This window comes from Mycteria americana, chromosome 1, assembly GCF_035582795.1.
Source record: "Mycteria americana isolate JAX WOST 10 ecotype Jacksonville Zoo and Gardens chromosome 1, USCA_MyAme_1.0, whole genome shotgun sequence".
Lineage (NCBI taxonomy): Eukaryota > Metazoa > Chordata > Aves > Ciconiiformes > Ciconiidae > Mycteria > Mycteria americana.
In genome coordinates this window covers 42,068,051-42,094,986 of record NC_134365.1, presented here as the reverse complement: position 1 = coordinate 42,094,986, position 26,936 = coordinate 42,068,051, and the positions used below count along the sequence as shown (strand labels likewise).

Below are 26,936 nucleotides of genomic sequence, written 5' to 3'. Positions count from 1 at the left end.
AACATAACATCTCAAGCCAAATTTGGTTATGATTAAGTCAACATCATGACTGTGATAATCCTAGAAGGATATAAAACTAAGGTACCACTGGTGGAAGTCTTGCACTGAGCTTCAATAATTTCCTTTTAGGTCATATTTTGCCATGCTGAAGTCAAAATATTTTTCTAAGGGAACTGTTCTTGTTGACTGAAAGACCAGAATTAGAAAAGATTTCTGTCAAAAAACTTACATTTCCAAAAAGAGAGGTTGTAAGGTTTTTTTTCTACCAAGCAAAATTTGTACTTAAGAAATGTTTGTTTTTGCATAAAAAAATTTTTTATAGCAAAAATAATAGATACAATAAAAATGAATTTTTCAGCATATCAGTGGTTTGGGGTTTGTTTGTTCTGTTTTGTTTTGTTCTTTATTATAGACTGTGTAACTTTTTGAACAGCCAAGAAAAATTTAAGTGTTCGAGGAAAAAATATTCCCCAGTAAAAGCAATTGAAGAAAATTTGTAACAAAAACTTTTTAATTTTTGGCACAGAAAAACCCTGAGAAGATCAATAAGTAATGCAGGAGGGGTTTGCTTCATTATAGAATTGATCCTTCCAATACAAAGAAATCATTTATTTAATTATTGTTGCTGTTCAGGTAGATATGTTGAAACTCATCTTCAACTCCCCATGTCTGCTATAGCAAAACACAATCTTGCAAGGAGACAGAGGCAGTACTTCATTCCTCTTTATTATTAGTTGTCATTCTCAGCAAACACTGGAAGACACCAAATATGTAATATGCTGGCTAATTGTCCCTTAGTGGGGACACATAGCTGACTGTATCAACTAAAACATTAACTTCACATTAAATGACCATCTATATTGCATTAAAAATTGTAAGTTTCCATGTCTGAGAACAGGCAACGAAGAAATTGCACATATTGAATTTAAAAGGAGACTGCAGTGTTTTGTTAAATGTGATGCCAACCAATAGCATACCATAAGCAAAAAGCTCTGTGTGGCTTTATTTCCATCTGGGAGTCATGGCACAGCACAAAACCATAATCTACATGACTAAATTATTTCTTTCCAGGCAGCCTGTTATAGCACAGCTGTGTCCTGATCTGGGGTCCTGTCTTACAGTGAACACAAGATGTGACTATTTTAAATATGTTTCATGATCATGGCAAAACCTTGGATTTACAACTCTTTCACCCTACAAGATAGAACTGATTCATTTTTGTAAGAACAACACCAGGTTTTCAATCCATTGTCCCAAAAATGTTTTGGGGGTTGGCTTATTTTCTGTTTTGGTTTTTTTTTAATCTGAAATCTGTTTCTGGCATATACTTCTAAAAGTCATGCTGGTCAGTTTTCTATTTTGTACTGCAGAGGTATCCAAAGTTCTTTCATTGCCATCAGGAATGAAATGTAATATAGACACAAGTATTACATCACATACTCTAAATTCTGATCTATCTATGAACACCTATGTTGTTTATAAATAAATAACCATTTTACTGTGTGAATAAATAAACATTTAAACCTAGATTTACTGTGTGTCTAGCATGAACTCTAGCTGCTTTAGGAATTTGAAATTAGCATTATTTTGAGGGATCCAAAAGTACATTTAATCAATACTGTTTAACAACCTTCCCGACAAAGAGAGTGACATTGGTTGTCTCTCACTATGAACCTTTCCCCTTCCTCACTCTTCAGAATGAGAGATGATTTTATGGACTGCAGCTACCTCACTCAGGTGTCACAGACAACTTCATCCATGTGATGCTGCTATCCACTTTCACCTGTGTTCACCTCTGATGAAGTCAATAAGGTCTGTTGCCAAAGACCTTCATACTGCAGGTGATATTAACTGCATCCTGTTTTTTACACAGTGGAATATCAGCTCATGGACCTCCGTTAATCATAACTTTTCATTCATAGAAATGTAGAAACTAATAATAGGTGAAGAATACTAACAGGAAGCATCGTTCTCCCCTTTTAGAGCAGGTATCTCACAAGGACATGACATTGTCTTAACTGTACTCTCATGACAGTAGGTGATCATTCAAAGGGTCAAAACTACGAGGACATAAAGCAGTTTTGCAACCCCAGTTATAATACAGAATTCCACACTAATTTAATCTAGATGCTCACTGTAATTCTACCCTAATTTGCTAAATTGCTTGCTAGCTTTGATAATCTCTTGCCGTCAGAAATCTTTTACAACAGATACAATTTCAACAGTGTACTTTATCTTGTTGTTGGAGGACATTCAAGAATTTTTGTTTCCATCCACAGAGGTATGATACTTTTCAAAACTGTAATCATATCATTTGATATGGCACAGCATAAAATCAATAAAGTAATATAAAATAAGATAAATGAGTTATCTTTCTTGGGAATCTTTTGGCTTAACATATGACAAGCTTTGTGCAGAAAAGTGACTAGCTGATGAAAATCTCTCTTGAGCATGAGCAAATTGGATTATCAATTAGCTGTATGTCTTCAAAAATCTTCTTTTCTTAAGCCTCCTCCAGTTCCACTCTCATTTGTCAAGTGTCAGTGAAAAATGTCTGCGATACGCAGCGAAGCCTTGCTTGCAGACTGCCATTTTCTTCTTGAAAACTAAAGCTTGGTAAGCTTCACTAAACCTGTCTAGTAAAATCCCTTGCAGCAAAAACAAAGCATGAAGCATTTCTTAAAATTAATTATTTCAGTGATTTAAGCTAATATTAAAGTCAAGCTGAAAAATTGTCAGCCACTCTAAGGTCCCAGGGCAAATTCCCATGCTTAGGCAGTAACGAACTGGGACCACAGAACATAATCATAGACCTGGGGCCTACAGGTTTTGGGGTTGGTTTTTTTTTTTCTCTTCCTTTCAGCTTCTATTAATACCCAGAAGCAACCTATCCTCTATTCACCTTGCAGTGGACTGGCACTGTTCCTTCTTTTTTTTTCCTCAGCTACTGTATGTGCAAAATTTAATTTTGTATGTCTGAGTTAATAGAAAAGCTTTGACTTAATGATTCTCCTGAATCTGGGCGTTACTATGCTGTCTGGGAATTTAGACTGATTTGTGTTTTCCTCAGTGATATTTTTAAGGTATAAAAGCACTGAAAAACATAGTGTTTGCAGTACATAATGCTAATCTGCTTTCTTTAAATTTTCTACTGACAGCAAATGTTTCATCAAAATAAGACCACATCCGTACGCTCCCTGGAAAACAAGAAGGCAGAATTCAAAAATGATTAATATTGTTATTAAGAAATCCTTTGGCTCCCACACAAGGAACAATTTTAATTCCCCATATATTTATTGTCATGAATTTTCTCTGTTTTTTTCCAACTTGCTTTTCATAGTGAATTTAATGGCACACCAAGGCTTGTAAAGCAAAGGCAGACTACTGGAGAAATGGCCATAAAGCTGTTACAACTTCATCACACTTCAATGGCATGCTATTTTTAATTTTAACTTCATGGCTTCTTGTGCCTCCTGGATATTTGTGTCTCCAAGACTACAGTTACCTCTTCATCTCATAAGCAATTGGAATAACAGCTGATCTCAGCTCTGCATATGCTGTTTTATTTTAAGCACAGTTTAGTATCCATAAAATATGTCAGGTTAACAGCACTAGAAATAGAGGAGTTTTGTTTGTCCCCAAAACAGCAATATCACAGAGGGTGATGACAAAGGCTTCCTTACGAGATGTCCAGCGAGTGCTTATCTGCTCTGCTCTGCCTGGACCATAGGTACAAGAACTGAAAAGTTTGCAAATCCCATTCTTCGTCATGGTAAAAAATTATGTTCTATACTCCTTTTCATAAATCAGCCAAATTCCATCTAAGGATGCCTCTGTCCACTTTTTCAAAAGCAAAGGCATGCTTTTTCTCTGACATTAGTATTAGTAGAGTAAGGAGCACTTCTAACCCCATGTCTGTTCAGGCTTCGGCACTTCAACTGCTGTTTAAAAGGTTTCCTTTCATGCCAATAGTATCTTGAAAATCTGTTTGCCAGGAGCTGTCTTAAGATCATCTTCCTAAGAGCCTGCAAGACTACGCAACTTTACCAACCTCCAGCCCTGCTAAAGAAGTCTTGTTTGGGCTGGTACTCTACTGGTCACAGCTTCTGGAGACCTATCTTAATGCTTTACTAAAGCCTCTGTATGCATAGTAACCAGCACTCCAGCAAGGCTACAATTACCAAAGGCACAAAAACAACCTGAGCTTGGTAGGGCTTACTCAGAAAAGAAACATGGGACTCTGTACAGGCTCAAATCATTGATTATTTTCTAAAGATTAGAGAAATAATCTGAAATACAACCACCTACCTATATCCATAGAGACAACTATCTATAGATACATAGATAAATCTCAGTATCTCAAAATGCCAGATAAATCTGCAGTAGACACTAATTTTCTGACATGGTTGTCACTAGCATAGTCTTCTCACTGCTTCATTTGCAGTTTGGGCAGGGACAATTAAAAAAAAAAAAGGAACAGCAGAAATCATGAAGACAATTTTCCTCTAGCAATTACAACATGAGCATTGTTTCAAGCTCAGTTTAAGACCATATTTGGTCATGAGTATATCTGAAAGTGATTTCAACCATTATTATTATCAGTCACTGTGCGGTGACAAGGCCAATGTGTCAGCAGCGTGGATGGGAGAGCAGGACATTTTTTTTCTCAAGAGACATACGTCAATGTCTCCAAGAGAGGAGAAAAGAGAGAGTGAAATATTTCTCAGGCTGTTTTTATTTGATCTATTTCAGACTTTGATATACAGAAGGAATGAGTCAATGTTTGGCTTCATGGAACTATCACAAGTAAAACCTTTCACTCTTATCTCAGATAATGTTCAAATTGCAGCCAGACAGCAATGAAATGGAAAATCACTACAAATGAAAAAGAATGGTTGGGAAGTGAAGATATGAAGGGGAAAACTGTTAAAAATGCAGAGCTTAATTATGCCTAGTCTCTCTCCACATCAATTTATTGTCCATTAAAGTCAAACCTGGGGAGAGATCCCTGCTCAGGTTAGAAAAATCTCAGTGGAAGAATGAAACATCTTGAGCATTGGGGACCCTGTTTTGAGACATATTTACACATAAATTTCCAGATGACATGACTGGAATAGTTTGGAAAAAACAATACAAGTTTTTTTCTCCAGAACTATTGCATGTTTTCTGCAGAAAGTCACAGAATCACAGAATCACAGAAGATCTCGAGTTGGAAGGGACGCATAAGGATCATCAAGTCCAACTCCCTGCTCCTCGCAGGACTGCTTAACACTAAACCAAACATCAATAGAACTACAGTCACCTCCACTTCAAACTAAAAAGTCAGTTCAGTATCTTAGCAGCTAAGAAGTTACTTTGGTATTCTCTCATAAGCAAATACCTTATGCCAGGTATTCATCCTGCTGTCCTTTTGAAAGAATAAATCTATTGTAGGTCTATTCTTTTTGAGACAGGCTCCTGACCTGACATGTCAGAGGTCTAGGTATCAGAGGTACGCGCAAGGTTAAGAGCCGCCTAGGTCATAAAGCGCAAAGAAAAAGCAAGTCAGTAGGGCTAGGCCTTAGATTATCACTGATACAGCATTTGACAGCAGACTATTTAAAGTCACCTAAGAATTGTTTGAGAGGATGAAGAAAATGAAGAGCTATATCCTGAACTTCTTCCTCCCGTATACTGGACAAGGAAACCTTTCGTATTTTCTAATTCACACATGTAGTGTGACCTATTTCCTATTGGAAGTTTTGAAGGAATATGATAACAGAACATTCTTCCAGGAAGAAATAATTCTGAGGATGCACTATGCTTTAACTGAGTAGCATAGCATATCTGTGTAAGGTATTTCCATCCTAGTGCTTTATGAGTGGAAAAACTCTGACTTTATAGAAGACAGTTATGCATAAATTAGTGCTATACAACTATTAAATGAATAGTTATGAAACCCGAGTTTACAGAATACTAAGAATGAGTCTACACTTCTGTGATTAAAAGGCTATTTGTTTCTAATAAATATCTGAAATGTCCTCCTATATTCAGATCTAGCTATGCCTCCTGATTAAGCTCAGAGTAAGAACAGCATCACCTGATAGCCTGTAGGTAAGCTATATAACTTGTGTACAGGTGCATAGCCTGGCAGAATGGGAGCAAGAGAGAGTTACTAAGCACGGGGTAACCTAGTGCCCTGGGAGTAATGAGGGAATGTGAACATCCAGACCAAGATGCAAATGCAATATAATTTATTTGCCTGTTGTATAAAAGGGGAATTAGAAACCATATGAACTTTTTATTAGCAGGGTGAAAAGGGTTTGTACTGTCTTGTCTTGGCATTCATATATTAACACTTTGCTGGAATGACCACAATGGGAGATGCTTTCTATACAATAAATCTGGTCAACTTCTTTCCACCAAACCTGTGGCAGTATGTCATAAAACAGGGTTTATGCCAGGGTCTTCTGAGAATACACAGGCATTACAGCCTCTGGGATTACAAAACTGGTGACACAAGTGCACTGCTTTTTACACACACATGCACAGGAAGCTGACAAGAATAGCACAGGTCATCCTGACAGCTCACACTGTGAATAAAGAGAATGGCCACTTTTCCTTCTTCATCTCCTTTAGGGGAATTGGAACATTTTACAAAATCTTCTGGCAGCAAGAAAATCTAGAATCCATTATGTCCCTCTTTTCTGCCTCCCAAATGCTAGCAAACAGTTATGGAGACAGATAGCCTCTCCTTATTGTGAAACATCTCCCAGGGGAAAAGGTTGGCTGGAGGCAGTGGTCACAGTTACTACTTTGTTTTAGTCTGTCAGCTGTCTGAGGCTTTCTCTCAAATAACAAAACAAAGCCTAGCCCAGAATACAGCTGCTTTTCCAAAGTAAATAATTTTTTAATGTTCTAGCTACATGGACTATCTAGCATTATTCATCACAACCTAGTTTTCAGTGTTCATTATAATTATGTCAGGATAGATGGCAAATAATAAGTAGGCTGATTTTTTCCGTATTAACAAATTAGCATCTGGGAAGTCTCCATTGGACCTCTGTGGTATTTTTTGGAGTTATGAATTATTTTTCAGCAGTGGAAAAGATAAATTGCGTCTGGGTTCCAAATTCACCCAGTCTCATCCCTTCTCCAAAATATGTTTTTATAGTCTTGCAATGAGAAATGTAAATTTTTGATGCATGAAAAACAATCTAGCAGAAATCTATACCAGGAATATAACTTCCATGGGAAATGTCAAATTTCCATTCAAAAAATAAGTATTCTCTGCTACATTTTTAATGATCCTCAAATAAAAATTATTTTAAGCATGCGTGTTTGGCACTTCTCCTGGGAAAGCTACAATAATCATGTTTGGTTGCTATTAAACCCCATTGATTTAATTCCCAATTGTATTCTATAAGAATTTTCCAAAAAAAACCTTTAAGAATTTGAGGAACCAAATAAATAAACTATTATTAAATATATTTTTTGCTATTCTTTAGATAGCAGATAATAAAAATATGTAGCCTCTGTATTATAAATACTTTGCTGTTATCCAAGTAAAGTATTTATGATGATGTATTCCCTAAGGTATTAATTGCATGACTGTTTGTTTTATGTAAAGCATTTAAATGTAAATTACAAACATTAGCTTGCTCTTTTTCAATTTTTTACTGGTAAAATGTAACCTACCCTGTGAATACAATTATGATGGCACTCACTGCTATACTTCTTTTTTTCCTATGTACAGTCTTCCTTGTTTCATATTTCTGAGGACTTACTTTTATGGCGCTGCTCCTTATTTTTGTATATCCGTGATATGGAGTTATCTATTTCACGTTATATGAATTCTATTTGTATCTGTCACTTTTTGTTGTATGAAAAAGCTAAAAAATTTCATAAATATGTTTAAAAAAAAAAGAAATAGAAAGATTGATTTTCTTTTCCCAGGAGGTCTGGCAGGTCTACATTAAATCTGAAAATAGTTAAAGGAATGCTGTCTGTCACTAGCATTTGATTTTCCACAGAGCGCTTTCAAAAACAAAACAAGTAAGAGTTCTCTTAGCTATGTGCAGACCGTTTTGTATTTAGCAAGCAGGAAGCACATTGTCATTTGTTTCTGTCATATTATTCCACTGGGTGACAACAACAAATGCTGATGAAGTGCTGAAAAAAATGCACCTAAGATATGTACCTTAGCTCTCATCAAGGAGCACTGGATTGTTTCTGTGAGCTGCAGTAAAGTGGTGCCTGTGTACAACACAAACAAAACAAGACTGTCAAAGTAATCTGCAAAACTGGAAAAAGGCAGAGTTTGGCAGTTCCCGCATTACAGGGAGCCGTGAGTAGTCATTATTAACTTGATTTCACTTTCTTAATCTTTCCTTCCTTCTGCCTGAGCAAGACATTGAATCAACAAATGGATTCTTAAGGAAAAACTGTGAGGATAATGGAAATATCAATATAAAATCAATACACCAACTTAGAAGCTAAAAAAAAAATGTTTACAGGCTAATCCTAAATCCCCAGGACCAATGATAATATCACTTATTAGGCCTTTATCCTCATTACAGGATTCAATCCTCAGCCAGTCGAAGAGGTTACCTACCATTTCATTTTTTATAAGGGTTTTTCCTTTTACATCCAGGAAGCTTTAAAGCCTCTTGTGCTTTCTTCATCATTCACTGCATGAAGGTGGCAAATACAATTTTTAGCAAGTAAATGACAGTCAAATTTACACATTTTACAACTTGCAATTGTAAAATTGATTTTTGTGACAACCCTTTAAGGACTAAAATAAAACTTTTATTCTGTCAAATATAGACTCGACACGCTTTCTTTTGCAAATTGGAATTCATTAAATCAATTAAAATATGAATAGGTAGTGCAAACTGAAATTGGTTTGCATTCTGAGCAGGGAAGCCTATAGGAATACAAGAATACTGCAATAGTTCTCTTGGAAAGTAAACTCTAACATTTAAAAAATGTGTCATTTCCCACATGATTAACAGAAGCTAGACTCCAAGAATGCATACATACCCTGGCACTCTGTCTTAGATTTAGAACAAGTGCTACACACAAACAAAAATCCTTCCCCCAAATTGCTCTCTATCTAAGCAATATTGTTAGCAATACTGATCTTAACAAATACATCTCCCTGAACAGAATACATCTCAAGTTTCTAAGATTTTGCAGGCAGTGAAGCTGGACAGAGATGCAGTGATATTGACAAGTGACTTCATAACCCATGAAGAAAATGACTCACCTGAAGTCTGATCATGTTTGTACTGGTAGCACAGGTTGGATTTCCTCGGAGGTGGGGAGAAGAGGCAGGAGAGTATGGGACTCCCTTAATATGGAATGTCATAGATTTTGAAGTAATTTTAACTTTCTCACAGGGTTTTTATTTACCCTGAGAACAGGGTGACACATTTTGACTCAGGTAAAATATACTCTAAACCATATTCAAATAGGACTTCTTCTTGCAACCACAAGGACGTGGTTGTGTAGCCACAAAGGATGTGCAAAGACGTAGCTTGTCAAACATCATTGCATCAGGAAAGGGAAGACTCATTTCCCTCTGCTTGTCAGGGAGAACTTTCAATGGCCTGATATACAGATCTTATTTTCATTAGATGGATATAAACCATGCTATTGTCACAAGAAAAATAAGAATATATTTTTGTATCAGAGAAGGACAATTTTTTGTTTATTTTCTTCTGTTACAAGGAATTGCTAAGATACATCAATAAATGAATCTCTGTTGTTATGCACTGTAATACAATAGTGCCAGAGAACCTGAGACATAATGCAGGTCCATAATACTAAGCATGAAGAGGGCATATACTGACTTTTCCAGCCTCAGGAACTAACTGTCTTAAAATAAATCAGAGAAAAAAGTGACATGGAAATTCAAGGAGGTGAAGTGACTCTGTTTTGGCCCAGCAGCAGGCTGATGACAGAGGCAGGAGTAGTGCATAATGTATTAATTTGAACATGCCAATGAAATTTTTACGTTTCTGGAATCAATGTCAATACAAGAAAGTCATGCTCACTGATTTATCTGTTTGAAAAGAAGGCATGACTGTTTTAACTCTCCTCCAGAGATTCAGTGATTACCATAATATTTTTTACTTGCTAGATGTGTTAGCAAGACTTTTTAAATGAATGTTCTTATTTTGCATTTTCTGTAGTTCTCAAGACTAGAAAATATTTTATTATAGAATTATGAATCAGTATTGTGTCTCACTGCAACTGGTGACATTACTGTATCTGACAAAACTCCTAAGTATATATGCGTTTGTGAGATCAAGCAATTGAACTTTTAGCCTGACATGTACGCATCAGGCCTATTTGTCCTCACCCTTATTCCACTTTTTCTCTTTTTGTCTTTTCTTATAGAAATCTCTCTTCAAAACTTAAACACAAAAGAAGTGTAGGTGTGAATAATCCATTCTCCTTGCAATTCCCCACGTGTCAGAATGGAAATGACCAAAGTTCTGATTATGGTGTGTAATAATCCTCCGTACATCTAATGTCTCTGTCAAAAATCTTCCTTAGTAACAGACTGGGGTTAAAGAAGCACATTTTATTTCATCAGAAGTAACATTATTAACAGTACCACCACGGAACTTATATGTAGTGAGGCAATTTCCTAATGCCTTTCCCTCCAAGGCAAGTATTTTACATGTCTCACATCCTGGTGCCTGGTTTCGTGGAACGGAAGATTATCTCATAAAGGATCACTCACGGTTGGCAATTTGCAGTAAGCCTGTAAAAGTTCAAAAGGCCAAACTCAACTTTGAATAGTAGGAAGTTACATATTTTTGAAGCACAGTGAGTACATTAAGCTATAATGTCCAAGTAGGATATCTTTTCTACTCCTTTTCCTCTCTCCCAGAAAGGACCCAGAAAGCAAAACTTTATGTTAAAAACATTGTGTTCTCAAAGAAAAGTAATAGAAGCTACCTTTCAAGCCCAGTATCAGGAATGTAATTCTGAGATAGAATCTGCTAAATAACTTCAAACTTGGAAAGCATGAAACATATGTTTCATGCAGTGGACAAAATAAACACTCTCTTAAAAAAACACAAAACCACGCAATATTTTTGTCACTCAGGCATTTAATTAGAATTTCAAAAATAGATTAATTGTAAATGAAAATGTAATAAACTATAGTTTGGGATTTTTTTCCTAGGGAAATCTAAATTAGCATAGTTAATGAAATTACTTCACTTTTTTGCTTTGTCAGTAAACTAAATCCCTTCCACAGCTTTCTATTTGAAAAAACAAATAATCTGCTAAAGCAAATGATCTGCTTTTTCACCCAGGGATTACAAAAGCTATTAAGGCAAATTCCAGTAAATTACATCAACAGTACTTTAAAATGAACTTTTAACACCTTACAAATGTTATTTTGTTGGAAAAAAATGACACCAGTTTCTCTAAATGCCAGAGAGATTTAAACTGTGGTAAGTTAGAGTCAGTGGTTATATGAAGTGTGTTATCGTCTGGATACTGATTTGGTGAAGATTTTAAAACCATTATATCTCACTAAGCTCACAAGTAATGCTAAGGATGCCTGTGAGCTCATTTGAAGCTGATCTGTAGTGTAATAAGGAAAAACAATGTATTTTCTGTTAAGTGTCAAACTAACATGAATGAACTAAGCCACTCCGGATGTGTTTGAGGAATGTGGAAAAAAGCAGCCTGTAAAGATCAAACAGGAGTTTGCTTCTACTGATACAGTGCTGGGCAAATAAATGCAAACAGGTTTTGATATGATTATCTGTTCAATGCCAATAGCTCAGCAAGGAAGATTCTCTGTCCCCAGCAGTTCTTCAGTGTGCTGAAAGTGAAGTTGTTCATTGTGGCTGAGCTGGAGCAACACATTGTTACAGTGCGGGTGGGTGTGAGTGGGTGCGAGACCGTGCAAGGTGTGGAGGGATGTGGTTTTTCTGGATTCCTCAAATGTTCAACCAAATTCAGTGTTTTTCCGGATTCCTCAAGTATACAACAAAATCGAACTTCAAAATATCAAACAGGGTATAGAGAGTAAAAAAATACTTAAGCATTTGGGAAGGCACAGAATGTACAGTTAACTAAAACAGAGCTCAGCTGGCATTTCTTTTTCTAAAAGATTTTGATTTCATTTTCAAAAAATCCGTAAATCTGTATGTTTCAAAAAATGCATTCAAACACTGGCTTTGGATCAAAGCACTTTGTTTCAACAGAATCAAAGCATTACATAACATTGAACTTAAGAATAATTTCAAAACTAACATTAAAATGTCTCATTCCCTTAATGCCAAGATAGGATGAATATTTTGTGTCTATCTCTTTTTTCCTTCTAAGTGATATTTTTGAAAAAATTAGCATGATTCCAGAAAGCAAATTTATTTTCACATCAATAGGAAGATCTCATCAAAGATTTTCTGACCAAATCTAAGAGATATAACTGAAAATATGATTTTTAAAAATGTGAAAATAACATTAATTTCACTGTGGGTGTCTTTTTTTTTTTTTTTTCGGTGGCCATAAACTGGCAATCAATTTTACTCAAATTTCTATCCTTTCCTACTTTTAAATAGAGATTTTGTTTTTTCTTAGCTGACCATGCTGTTTATCCTGCTTATGATGCTATATGCATCCTTGCACATTTTTTTTTTTCAGGGTAGTCTGAGTGCAGGAAAAAAATCAACACATGTATGCAACATATTTTATACACCTTTGATGTATATAAGAGAGGTCAAGATACTATCAAGTCCCTTTTCTTTTGATAGATTTACTGATTTAGCAGTTACAGTAAGACACTTCTTGTCACCTTTTTAAATGAAAGTAGACAGCCTTATTGGTTAATACATTTACATTTAAATTATTTGCTAATATGGAAAATACATTAGTGTGAAAATTTGTGTTTTTAAACTAAGCCTTATCATGAAATCTGATATTTTTATTGTAGATCCATCTATCAAATGACAAATGGTTGACGTGAAAAATGTGTGCTGTTATTGAATAGTAATAATTTAATCTTAATCTTACTTTATTAAAAACAAACAAAAAAACTTTATTAGGTTAGATGTTGCACATAGAGAATCTATCTCAAATCAAACTGTTGGGAATCCTATTTGAATATTTCCAGCAGAGAACATCATTTTCTAAATTAGTAAGAAACAAGATTTTTTAATGTATTCAGAACAAACAAAACAAAAAGAAAATTCCAAGTGGATTTATCATCAGAAACACAGCTCTGTGACTGAGTAGCTGTGGGGTAGATAACAGCACATTTCTAAATGAATTATCAGGAAACATCACTTTATTTGATGCTTCAAGTAAGCTTTTTTTAAAAGATGGATTCATTTGCTTTGAATATTTTAAACCTCACATCACTAATATTTTGACATTGTGGTTATTTCAGAAGTCGAAGTGTCTGAAGGCTTTAGTTTAAAGGCAAAGTTCTAGTTTTATTTTTTATTTCATAATTCAAATTTCTTTTATTAAGATAAACAGCAATACTGTTATTTTACATGAGTATTGCAAAAAAGTCTATAAGTGACAAAGGTAAGAGATATTTAGGGATTAGGCATGTGTTGTTTGATATAAGGGAACTGCTAACATTTTTAACATGAAAATTTGGGGACGATGTCTATTTTCAGTAGCATACGGCTTGTTTATAAAAAGAAAATATGATTTGCAGCGAAATAGACACAAGCTTATTATTGACTCTTATTTATCTACTTTTATGTCTTCTAGTATTGTAAAATCATCTCACTTCCCAAGCATTATGACTTTAATATCACAACAGAAATGGAAGGATAGGAAGTATTACTATTATAAAATTTAATATATTCATATATAGGAGACTGCAGCAAAGAACTTTAGGCTTTCATTTGTAAAAGAGCTGCCTACATAATTTTGAAAATCTCCCTATAAATGTTTGGCCTTAAACTTACACAGACAGTATGTACCAAAAAAATAAAATTAACCCAGATCTTCTTCAGCTACCTAACTTAAAAGAAGTCAATTCTCTTTACCTTGGGCTTTCATATGTTCATAAAATAATGCCTTTTTTTTAAAAGCTGAGAATTTAATAAGACTTGGAGAAACTATAGGAAAAGAAATTAATAAAGAACATGTGTGTATCCTATCTTGTGAATAGAAACATGTATTCTTTAGTTGGTGATAAGTCCATTATTTGTACTCAAACTGCAGCCCTAGCTGCTCACTCAGTAAAGGCTCAGAAGCATGATCAGGAACCTTTTTTAACTGGTTGAGCTGATTTTATGGAAAATCTGAATTTCAACAGTCTCCCTGAACATACACACTTACATTTGTTCATCTCTGCCATCCTATACATCTTTATTGTACCCTGGAGATGTACATGAAGAGATTAATAGTCTGCTTTTTTGATAGACTCTGCCAATTTTGTTTAATGCTAACATAGTGCTTTTGAAAAAGTTACCAGAAGAGTGCTATTAAAATCAAAATTTAATTGAGGCACCCAGCTTATTCTCATTCTGATCTCATCAGTTTTCATTCACATGTGACACGTTGCCAGCTTACAGTTCTTGTAATAAGAACTTATAATAAAAGGTGGCCCAATGGGAAGATAAAAGCCAAGATGAAAAGAGCTTATTGCTTGAAATGAATTCAACATGGGACTGGTGGCTTTTAGCAAGATAAGTAGCTGAGACTGCTCAATGACAGCAATTTCTTATTTATTTACAGTAAAATCCTATTTATCTGAAGGTCTCGGTGCACAGCTTAAATTCACAGTTAACCAGAAGGACTTGTCACACAGATCTGGTCATCAAAATTGCTCTGTATATTTCAAAGTGTGACAGATAAAGAATTCATCTTTCTTGCACAACTGGTAAAGAAGAGGTTACGAACTCTCACAAAACTCAGCCTGGTAGGTCCCAGAGGCTGCTCCTGCCCAAGGCTAGAGTCAGTACTCAATATAGGCAATTTTCAAATAGTGAAGTGTGCAGATAAATCCTGGCATAGGCATGCCAACTAATAGCACTATGTAACAAACTGAGAAAGACTAAATAAATGAAACTGAAAGGAAAACCTTGTACATAGAACATAAATAACCATGCTTCACTACGATGTATCAAGCTTTATTAAGACAGTGCCTTGAAAATCTTCCTGCTGCTTTATTTCCTCTCCAGGTAGCCACCTGTTGTAAGTCTCTCAGCCTACATTTTCCCCTCTGTTGTGACATTTTGTCTCTGTGATTCATGCCAACTTTGCTACCATTTGGGCATCTAAATGCAGTGCTACAATTAAGATTGCATCTTTAACATTTCTATTAAAACAGAGTGTTCAAGATTTTCTCTATTTCTCTAAAGCATCTATACACCTTTCAGTACTGACAAATAGCTATGACTCAGGTATCAATTGATATACCCCTGAATGTAAAACAAGCATTAGACTGTCCTGTCAATGTCTAGGGCTAACTTCAAGCTGATAAACTGAAAACAATGGTATTTATAAATCAAAATCTGGGTGGAATAGTTGTCTTCACAAATATGGTTTTGCCAACTGCCAGGACTAAGGAGGATTGTGGCTGTGGCAAACATTCTGTCAGGTGCTGTATATACCTGCTTTGCACCTTCGGTGCAGTGATGCTTGCAGAGATGTCTGTAGTAGGCTGATGCCTTCAGTGATCTTGCTGGTCACAATGAAGGGTCTGAAAATACCACCCTCCATGGAAACAAACTAAAGGTGATCTGAGACACGCCGTGACTGCAGCAGTCCTTTAGCTCGAGACTGGGTAACTGTGTCTACCAGCATTGGTTTTACCTTAGATGAACACAATATTCCTTATTCTTTTAAATCCTACAAGAAATCGTGCTGCCTTAAACTCTTTTCTCTCCTGTACTATTTCACTGTTCCTGTCTGTGGTAAGTTTACTACAGCTAAATCTTCAAGCTACAAGAACATCACAATCTCAGATGGTGATTTTTCTGTGAACAACAACCAGATTAACTGAACATATTGTTCAATGCAGTATTGAAAGCATGCTATCCTTAATTTCTTGAAAGAATTGAGGATCACTGCAAAGAAGTTAGAAACTGTTTTGAATAAACTAATTAACAATGGCCAAGTCATATCCTGGCCTTATACAACTTCTGCAAACAATCTGGTACAAACTTCTGCAAATTGTGAAATGCCTTTTGAAGCACAACTTTAGCAGTTTCACGGTTTCTTCCCTCAAGTTTTCTGTAAAGAAATCTGTCTTACAAGGAAAGAATAGCATCTGTATTAAGAAGAGAAAAAATAGTCTTCAAAATCCACCTCTACAACAGAGCTCAAAATCTCCATCACACTTGTTGTCATGATTTAACAATATGAATAGAGATTTCAGTCTTGATATGTGCTAAAACCAGCAGGATTATCATTCTTCCTTATTCTCGGGGCTATGTAGATGGAGGACTCCTCAATGCCAGTCAGGTAACACTGAGGGATCCAGAACCTTCAGGATAAAGCCTACTTACAGGGTTGGGATATAAGGTGTTTCTCTTACACCATTTTGACATTGGGCCAGTAAACAGCATCAACAGACAAAAGTTTTTTAATCTAGTCTGAATCCTCAATACTTGACATTTTAGATGTACAAAAAATGGAAACCAAATCAGGCTACTAAGAGAATAGAACAAACATGTAGGGATAGAAATCAGACACATGAAAACTTAAGTGAGAGGAAAATGGTAAGAGATTCTGAAAACTCATTCCAGTATGTTAGTCATAAAAAGAAGAGCAGAGGTGCTAGTCTGTTACTCCATGGTTTGGAAAGATGTTGCCATATGATACTGAGATGTCTGATGGAGTTTACCAACCTTTTTGCATCTGCCTTTACTGAAAAATCATCACATCGAAGTAGATGATATCAATCAAGCAAGTAAAAGGCTATTGCAAAAAGTAAAGGAATAACCTATTCCCTACATATTGTGGTAGGTATGACAGGTAGTAGTGAGCTTTAACTGCACCGGAAGGTTTCAAGTTAGGAAGCAGAAAAAGCTTTGGAAAACTAGTACAGATAATGAGGGACTGGATTAATTTGCCTGGAGAAATTGTGGAGTCTTCATCTTTGGATCTTTTTTAGGACAGCTCAGACAATCATTTGTCAAGAATAGTTCATGATAGGAATAGCATCTGTCACAATCTGACTCTGCCCTGGGGCAGAAGGAAAGTCTAGATGATGCTCTTGAGGCTCCTTCAGTTCTTATTTTTCTATGACTTTTATAGTTTACTCTTATTCAGAGCGCTAATAAACAAGATTATAGCTACTGGCTTTTTGTTACATGCTTACCTGCAATCTCCAGAATTCCTGATTGCCTTTGGGAAGAATTATATGGCTATTGTAGCTAAGTCAATAATTTTTATATCATCTGTGGGACAAGTTAGCATTTGTAAACAAACATATTGTCAGACAAATTGAAATTGGTCTTTCCTTTGACTTCAAGAGGAGCTCAATTGCATCATGTAGATTCAGGCAACTAAGTTGGCAGCTGGTCTCCCAAGGCTCCCTTTGTAGTCAGCACATAGACAGGCGATTTCAGGGAGCAACTGAGAGCATGAGACTAATTTATGTGCTCTGAAGACTAGCCAAATAACTGAGCAGGTTAAGTAAATTAAATAGGAAACCAGTAGTTGGACAGTGTTAATACTCTCCTTCCATACCTTCATAATGCTTAAATTACCAAGCAAGTGCCTCTCATAAATAACCAATATTTAAAGAGATGATATAAAAATATATTGTGGAAAAATAGCAAGAAATTAATCACATTCACAGAGTTTATAGATTTTGCTGCAATCTCTCCTCCCATTTCTGTGCAATAAATAAATAATAACAGGACAAACTAATTGTTTTCCTTAACAACTCAATGTGAAAAATCTCTAAAATAGGCTGGCTATGTAAATATCTAGTTGAGAGTAAAAGAAAGCAAACCTACTCTATTTTGGCTCCCACTCAGACTGGTAGTAAAAATAAGATAGTGTTAAATAAATATGTTTTAGGACTTTTTAGAAGTGTTTTATAGGAAGAATAAAGTAAACACACTCAGCATAATTTCTTTTGAGACTTTTTGAGATACAGATTCCCACTTCTAAGTTACAAAGTTAGAAAAAAATTAAAGAACTCGGAATAAGGTTTATCTAGCCTTCAGCTTCCTGGTATGCATCAATTAAAATTATCCTAGGATCAAGAGTTCTCTTGTTTCCATCCATAAGGTTCAATATTCTTTTCCTATCTAACAAGGTCTAGCAGAATAACTCCTTGGCACTGAATATTGAAGAGTGACAAAATAACATTTTCGTCTTACTATCCACTAAAACAATTGCTCACAAGACTGCCAGGTAGCATTCTGCCCATGGAGGAATTGCGTAAAGAGTAAGGATCAGGCTGTGACTGAACAGCACAAGAAAGAACCCAGGCCTGCCTTGTTTATTTGTTTGTTTTTCACAGGATAAGTGTATCATCATTTGATCAAATTTTAAAATGGTTATTTATATTCCATCTCACTGCTTCAACTGGATATCACATTTCATTGAAACATTTATTCAGCGCAGCCTCACTAAGCCACTGGGTAACCAGTCCCCTGATGAACAGTGAAAATTGACAGGGTTTAATAGAAAAAGAAAATGTTTGCTGTGTACAAATAATGGGAAAGCCCACACAATTCTCAGGGACTACAGTTGGAACTGTGATATTTAGAACTACTAAGTACAGCCATGAGACAGTTTTGACTCATTTAATTAAAAGGATGTGTGCCATATTAATACCGTCGTTACTGTGTAAATTAATCTAAACATCCATATTTATTCTTTCATAAATACTCCTTTAAATATACAATTCATATGGATGTAAAAAGATTTTAGCTTGCAGTATGAAATGCAGTAATAAAACTGCACTGTTGTTTTTTTGTCAACAAGACTGTGAAGTCTTTGTCACAGTGTCAAAAGTATCTTCGATGGGACTTCCCTTCAGGTCTCCCTTGTGCTGTGGGGGCTCAGAGTCACTTCCACAGGCACCAGAATACAAAGTGCTGCATATTGAGGGTTTTATTGCACCCTACTGCTGCTGCAAGGGAAGGACTGCTTCTCCCCAAGATCTCTCGTAAAAGGATATCACTTCTGGACTGCTGGTCCCCCATGCTAGTGCCCTGCAGAGTTATGGAGGTTAACAACTTCCAAAGCTTAGATAACGCCGCAGGAATTGGTGCTGAATAAATAATTCATGTCTACTTTTTTATGACTAAAAAAAAAGAAAAACTTGAGTAGCTTGACTCAGTTTCAAGCTACTGTTAAAGTATTTGATTTTATCATAAATGTCATTTTTGCCCGTTTATTTCTTTTGGCAGCAGGGCCTCTTCCAGAGGCTTGATGGCAGTATAATGGAAAGTTAATAAACGGATCAGTACATTGTTTTCATTCTTTCCAGATGTTTCCTTCATTATGCTAGACACATTACTTCCTAAGCAGAAAGCTCCAAAGAGTGCAAATTTTAGTGTCTCTTACAAGACACGATGTGCAGTTCAGAAAACAGAGTGCATCCTTGTTTGCCTGGAAGAAAATAGTTTCCATGATGTTTATTCTGGCTAGAGTGGGGTACACATTAATAGGCACACTTTAAAAAAAAAAAAAAAAAAAACAAAAAGCTATGAAGGACTTCAAAGAAACCAGATACAGAAAATCTTATTATATGTGTTTTTTATTGCAGATGGGACAGCTACTATACTGACTACTTCTTCCCGACATCCACAGGTATCCGGCAAACATATTCAGTTAGTGCTGCTTACTATTGTATTGCTACCACTAGCTGTTTTAATCACAGCAGGCTAGACAGAAACAATGTTAATAAGCACTCTGTAAAATCTCATCATGTCTGAATTTAGAGTGTGGTTGCTGTTTTATAGGGTCTAGATGTGAAACTGTAAATGGTGTTTGCTACCGAATGATGGAAAAAAGGATTATACAGGAACATTGAAACCTTTAGTAATGAATTGAAGAGCCTGGGGCTCATTTGCCACAAAAATTAATAAAAACAAAAGCACAAATAAGCTCTGTTTCCTGCCTTTATGTTATATTATGTAACCCCTTTTTCTGTTTAGAAATTAGGCCAGGAGAAGTTACTGTATTTTGAAGTAGTTCAGCTGGCATTTACATATGAATATAGAAACACCAGCTATATCAACCTATTAGTACAGAGGTTACTTCAAAAGTCCTGTCATTATCTTCTTGTACAGTTGTCATAATGTTTCTTGATATAAATATGTGGGATGAGTAAAACAATTTTAAGAAGATTTGGAAAGAGTTTTTCTCCTTTCAAAGTCTGCTTATCCTGAACTGCCCAGCTTTAAGCCAGGTACCTATTTTCTCACATGAAATCTTTAAATAGTCTATGTTTGTCACCTTCCTATTTTATTGAGGCCTTTCTGTACAGCCCTGGATTTTTGGTCTAACCTCTTAAAGTGAAACCTGTAGCCTTATCATTTCGTTTCATTCAAGAATATAGAAGCCATCATTCTACAGAGCTGGCAGCTTTTCTGCTTCAGAGCTCATGTAATTTAGTTGGGTCCCCTAATAGGGTTATATTTCATATATGCTGAATACACCCTTTATGCTTGTGTTACTCCTCAGAGAACTTACAGATGAAAATAAAGTAGTTTATTGCATAAGGAATAGTGACTGTATTGGCCATTAACCTCAATAACTTGCATAGACTATAGTGGGGCATACAAAACACTCATAGCAATGAGATCTGAATCAGTACAGGACGTTTATTCAAGCTGAAGTATTGCTTATAGAAAGGAGCCCACAGATATCTGTACTATTCTATGCTGCCAGCTTCTCCAGCCAGGTAATTTGTGTTCTGCTATGTACAACATTTGAATGTCATGCCTCAGGCAGTTTATTTTCTTACAACGGTTTCCTCTTCTCCTACAAAAATAGTACTGAAAAAAAATGTTATGCAAAATACCTGCTGTGCTATAATTAACTTATACATGAATTTTTGTCCATTAGTATTGTACTTACAACTTTAAATGCAATTGTAATAAAATAACTACTGGGATACACGTTATACTAATTATATGAAAAACAATTATCTAAAAATTAAACCCATTTAACATTCATTTACATATAAGAACAAACTCAACTTTTTATTTTGTAAAACTTTTGAAAACTATATTAGATTTTCAAAACAAGAAAAAGGAGACTGCCTCCATGATCAACTTCCAAGCCTTTGACTGAATGCAAATATCAGTTTATCTTTTTCTAAAATTTTATGTAAATGCATGCAAGTCCAAAATGTTTTGGAAAAGTGAATTATCTGCTTAGCGCCCAGTGATACAAATCTTCTGTGCTGCTAGGTACTCTTCCAAATCTGGCAGAATTGGGCTATTTATAGATAATACTTTAAAAAAAAGTGTTATCTGAAAATATCATTGTGTACAATATAAATTCAAACATTCAGTAGTTAGGAACTGTCAGTTTCAGACAGTTAAATTCACTTTTTCTTTTTCGTATACTTGCATGATAACACAGGCAACTTTCCTGGTAATACACAATTGCTTTCTGCAGGAACCCTGCCTCCTCTGGTGAGTCAGTTTTATGGTGTTGTTTGATTGTGGTGATGTACAGTTTTTTCTTCCATTATTGAAAGTATCCCTTCACCTACTCTTTGTTTAGTGCTGTCTCAGTCTTGAATTAATTTCCTCAACAATTTTTGTGTAATGACCTTAAACTTCTATTCCAGAAGGGACTTTGGTCAAGACCTCAGAGTTACCCACCGCTCTTTGTGAATGTCCCCAGCCTCTTCAGTCTTGACAAAATTCACATGCTTAGTTCTTAATCCACATGTAAATCAGCTCTGTATCTACCAAGATGTTCTTCCACCTGCCTCCTTCCAGGGACTCACTTCAATGAGTTTTCTCAGAAAATAGCTACTGGGTGGAGTCTTGCCCAGAATGTAATGGTGGACAAGGTTGGCCATGAAATTGAGATGTCATCCTCTTCAATGGTGTATGATGTCGGTAATAAAAGTCTCCTAATTCCTGATGAATTCTAAATTGCTTTGTGGAAAATGAAACAACTCCAGACAGAAAGGTACTCGCCACAGAGGGCAGCTGGTGACTGATTTTGTCTCCCACATTCTTGGCAACATTTCTGATTGTTGTATGTGTGCTGGGATGAAGGTACTCTCCTTTCATTGTACTGTTTTTCAGTGGAAACAGTTGTCATTACTCAGCTTTGAAGTTACCAGCTGCACATGGTTGATCAGGAGAGGGTTCAAGCCTGGACTGAATGGAAGTCTTTGGATTAGGGTTCTGTCAGGACCACCATCAGCTTTCTGCCCCAGAAGGCTCCTCTCCCAAAGTCGCCCAAACCTTGGCCTCATTTTGAAGTCCCTGACTTCACCCATATTTGGCTGGATTTGCAGCTGAGATTGTGGGTATTCGGAGAGGTTACAGGCTCAAAGCAAAATCACTCTGGGCATTCCTGATCAGCAAGAAACGTTTGGTAAGTGCTACCAGCATATGACTACAAATCTTACTTGCCAGATGTTGCTTTTCAAATGATTGCTGGCAAATAGACTTCTTAGGGAGCCCAAAGGCTGCTGGTTATGCAATCAGAGAAGGGGGGTGGCTACTCCACCATAAGTTAACAATAAGCTTTTGTTGAAAGCAGTTCTCAGCAACTGATTAAATGTTAATTATCATTCTTTTGTATGGCCACATGTTCACTCTTTAGACCCAATTTCCAGCTACCTACAGACTGTGTTCCCTAGAGAAACAGGGTGTTTGGTCAACAGGGAAAGTGCTGGTTATTTCACAACTTGCAAAGTGACAGGGAAGTACGGTTGAAGCTGAGAACAGGGTGCTGTAAAGGGTAGGTGGGAAATGTCACTCATACATAAAAAGCAGTGCAGCAAGGAAAATTCATTACACATCCCTTTGTGGGACAGAAAGGGCTAAGGATGGAAAGATGGGGATATAAAGCTTGTTCCTGATGCTCGGAGGATCCAGATCCTGGGAAACAAGGAGTTTGAAAGCCAAGGCCCCAACCTAGCACTGCAGGAGTTTAAACACAGGTTGGATTGGGGTGTGTGGCTTAAATCCTGAACTGAGCACAGCATACAGTGGGAGATCCATACAGTGGGAGGTCCTCATAGAAATACCTTTCCCACCTCCAAGAGTGGTGATGTGTCTCAGTGGCACTTCACAGCTTCATAGGTAAAACAGCAGGGTTAGTAGGCTTTTTGTGAGTATTGTTGGTCTGTTAGTTTTTCCCCATTTTCAGTTTTATGTCAGAGCTCCATAACATCCAACTCCTTTTGTATTTACATCTCAAAATGTGGACAGACTCAGCTGGAATTCTCTGATGAAACTGGTTTTCACAGAAAAAAAAAGCTAAATTATAGAAACTTTAATTTTTCAGAGAAACGTGTTATTTTCTTCTGATGAAACACCACAGAAGGCAGCTTTCTGATAGAAACCTGCTGATTGCTTGCCTGCTGTTGGGGAGCTCAGACTCCACACCTGTGGCTCTGATGTAACCTCATCCCACCAGAGCTCTGGATCACACAGCACATGTGCTTTGCCACAGAGACTGGCAATCAGTTTTGAATGAGTGGAAGGGAGTTTTGGAGCTGAGGGAACAGAGTTCAAAACCTACTATCCAAATGGAAGAAGGTGTGCAAACATGCAGATGTGTCACACAGTGTGTGTTCATTTGAAACCCAGCGTGCGACTCTAAGAATTTAAATACTCTTTGATCCTCTTTAAAAGCCTACATCTGGACTCTTCTCTCTTGTAGGCTTCCTACCATGGAACAGAGCCCTTCAGAGCTTCAGGTCCCCATCCCAAGTCACCTGGTTCCCAGCTTCCAAGCACTGGCTGTCCAACAGCCTGTATGGGCTCCCATAAGAGAAACAACTAGACTACAGGCTGTCGCTCTCAGGATCCCAGGATCCAGTATATTTTGGAGGCTTTCTGTGAAGAGCATTGGCTGTTGCTAAAACAAAGCATTTTTGTTTCTTTTTATGCTTTTCTTTCCTATAAGAAAAATAAAAAATGTGGCTTGTTTGGAATTGTAACTTTTTTTCCCTCCTCAGAATAGCCAGTTTTCCATGAAGTGGATGTTTGAACTTGTTTTGGATATTTGTGGGTAAGAAGTGGATATTTGGCCCTGTTTGTTTGTTTCCCTTTATATCTAATACATTTTTCTTTACCACATATCTCTAAGGAGGGAGATGGTGATACTGTTGAGATCATTTTATGAATTGGAAACTGGAATAAAGGATTAGAGGCAAAAATGTAGACTATATTTAAGAGTAAATTTGAATACTTTATACATAAATGGAGGTCTTAATGAGCTGATTTGCAAAGCTTGACCTAAAATCTTCTGAGTATCAAACATCAGATTTAGGTAGCCAGAAACCAAGGAATAAGTAGTGAGAATATCAGTTAATGTGACCTTCTTATTATTTCTTTGAAAGGTAGAAGTACAATCCAATTTTACAAAGTAGCAATGAGTCACCATAACCATTAAACCATTTTAGAACAATTATCTAAGAAATATTTGTGCCCGTGTCTGTGCACACACATTTGCATCTGTCCATTCATTGAACTTATTGATCAATTTAAACTAAGACTTGACAAGAAAGTAGAGATTTCAGAAATAACCAAGGTAGTTATTAACCTACAGTTACCATTAATAGTTAACTACAAGTTTTCAAAAAACAGGATGCTAGGAAAGGGTACTGGACCTTATGAAAGAAGAAGGAAAACTAAAACATGAGCTTATTTGTTTTTCAATTTCAGAGTATCTGCATGGCAGAGGAATTTAAAACCAGAAGACATGACACAAATGCACTAGAACATGTTAACATTAATAGTGCTGTTTCTGTTTGTGTGACACTGTCTGTTAAACCACCTATCATCTCACAAATTTTGCAGCAGAAGAGATAGAGGTCCCATGAAAGCCTCTTGCAGTGTATGACCTGATTTATTACCAGTTCAGTCTGCACTGTGAACTGAATGTGATCTGGGCTATGGAGGGGGAAAAAGGAAAAAAGTGCTGTGCTTAGGTACGAAAAATATGGGTAATGAAAATGCACACATCAATGGGTTCTGTTGGTAACTTGTCTTGGTTACTGCATCTCTCCAAGTGCATGTGGTTTTGTGTGTGTGTGCATGTGTATGCATGCGTATGTTTTTTTCCAGAGAAAAACATAGTAACAGGCAGGAATGACACTTACCTTAGGGATAATGGAGCGGCTCCCCAAGAGAGGCTTACAACACCCACTGAAATTTCAGTCTCATTTTACTCCTGCCTTAAATGCAAAGCACACATATGCCAGCACGAAGCCTAACACGGCAGCACGCTGGGGCAGGAAGCACACCCTGCCTGTGCTGCAGTCCTCAGTGGAGATCCTCATCAGCTAAAGGGCATTATGGCTTTCACTATGTTGTGGTTTAACGCAGCAGGCAGCTAAACACCACACAGCTGTTGGCTCACTCCCCCACAGTGGGATGGCGGAGAAAATTGGAAAAAAGGTAAAACTCGTGGGTTGAGATAAAGACAATTTAATAGGACAGAAAAGGCAGGGAAAATAATAGTAATGATAAAAGAATATACAAAACAAGTGATGCACAATGCAATTGCTCATCGCAACCCGCCAGTCGGCAACCCGCCAACCAATGCCCAGCCAGTTCCCGAGCAGCGGCCGCACCCCCCAGCCAACTCCCCCCAGTTTTTTTGTTCCGCATAACATTGTATGGTATGGAATATCCATACCATATGATGGTCATACTTTGGCCAGCTGGGTCAGCTGTCTTGGCTGTGTCCTGTCCCAGCTTCTTGTGTACCTCCAGCCTCCTTGCTGGCAGGACAGTATGAGAAGCTGAAAAGTCTTTGACTTAGTGTAAGCACTGCTCAGCAACAACTAAAACATCAGTGTGTTATCAACGTTATTCTCATCCTAAACCCAAAACACAGCACTATACCAGCTACTAGGAAAAAAATTAACTGTATCTCAGCTGAAACCAGGACACTCTACCAATTGGAAAAATATTGATTTCATGCTTTGATGCTGCAGTCTCCTCCCCCAGGCATTGCCAGTCCTGTTGGAATATTGATATCATCCCTACTGTCACTGATAAAGTCAGTGGGAGCTGTAGGGATGAGCTGCTGGCACTGCTGCACTGTGGTCCCACACCTATTTGTTAGTCAGAGAAGCTCTTGGAGGCTCAGGAATGATGGTCTCGGTTCCCTGCTATACAAGGGACTGGGTCGCATTAGTTGGACACTGTGACCTCTTATTCCTGTAAGTGAAAGCTACGCATAATGCCCTGCTCTGCCTCTGCAGCCCTCAGATGGAGCATGTTTGTTTGTTCCTGGAGATGCAGTCTTCTTGTCAGTGCAGGCTACAAAGCAAAGAAACATGTTCCCTGTCAAGGAAAACCGCAGAGAATTGACCGGCAGACTAATAACTACCCTCCATAGTTATGAAGAGATCATTTTAAGGGCTCATAGTTTAACCAAATGTGAACAAATTTTTAAAGTATGAGAAAAAAAGAAAGTCCTGAGATGGAAGCAAATTGTCTTCCAAAGTTCATGTTCCCAACTCTGAAGTACTGCAGCTTCTCACCTAAGGGCTGCAATAATCAAAACTGGTTTAAACACTGGGTTTCATGCTGAGAATACCTAATAGATGTACTTTCGCAAATAAATGGAGTTCACCAAAGGTACTGAGCATATCTGGTTAAATCCTCTATGGTACCAGCTTAGCAAAGTCATAAGTCAGTGAAAACAAAGCTTCATCATCATTGAAATTTTGGGCAACTTCTATTGCATTATGTTTACCTTGATGGTAGACAAAGACTATTTCAAAGGCATGTAGGCACAGTCATATACCCCAGACAGACATGTAAGGAATGTAA

General features: G+C 36.8%; 1 long non-coding RNA gene across 4 annotated transcripts; it reads left to right on the top strand.

Annotated features, from left to right (window-relative positions):
* Positions 1-8,093: 8,093 nt before the first annotated feature.
* Positions 8,094-24,011, top strand: LOC142404625 (uncharacterized). Of its 4 annotated transcripts, XR_012773918.1 has the most exons (6): positions 8,094-8,326; positions 10,387-10,493; positions 19,712-19,755; positions 21,538-21,590; positions 21,749-22,512; positions 23,809-24,011. It is a non-coding gene; the product is annotated as an uncharacterized LOC142404625 (long non-coding RNA). The 4 variants fall into 4 exon arrangements; XR_012773919.1 differs by lacking the exon at positions 10,387-10,493 and having other exon boundaries at positions 22,218-22,512; XR_012773917.1 differs by lacking the exon at positions 10,387-10,493.
* The last annotated feature ends 2,925 nt before the right edge of the window (positions 24,012-26,936 follow it).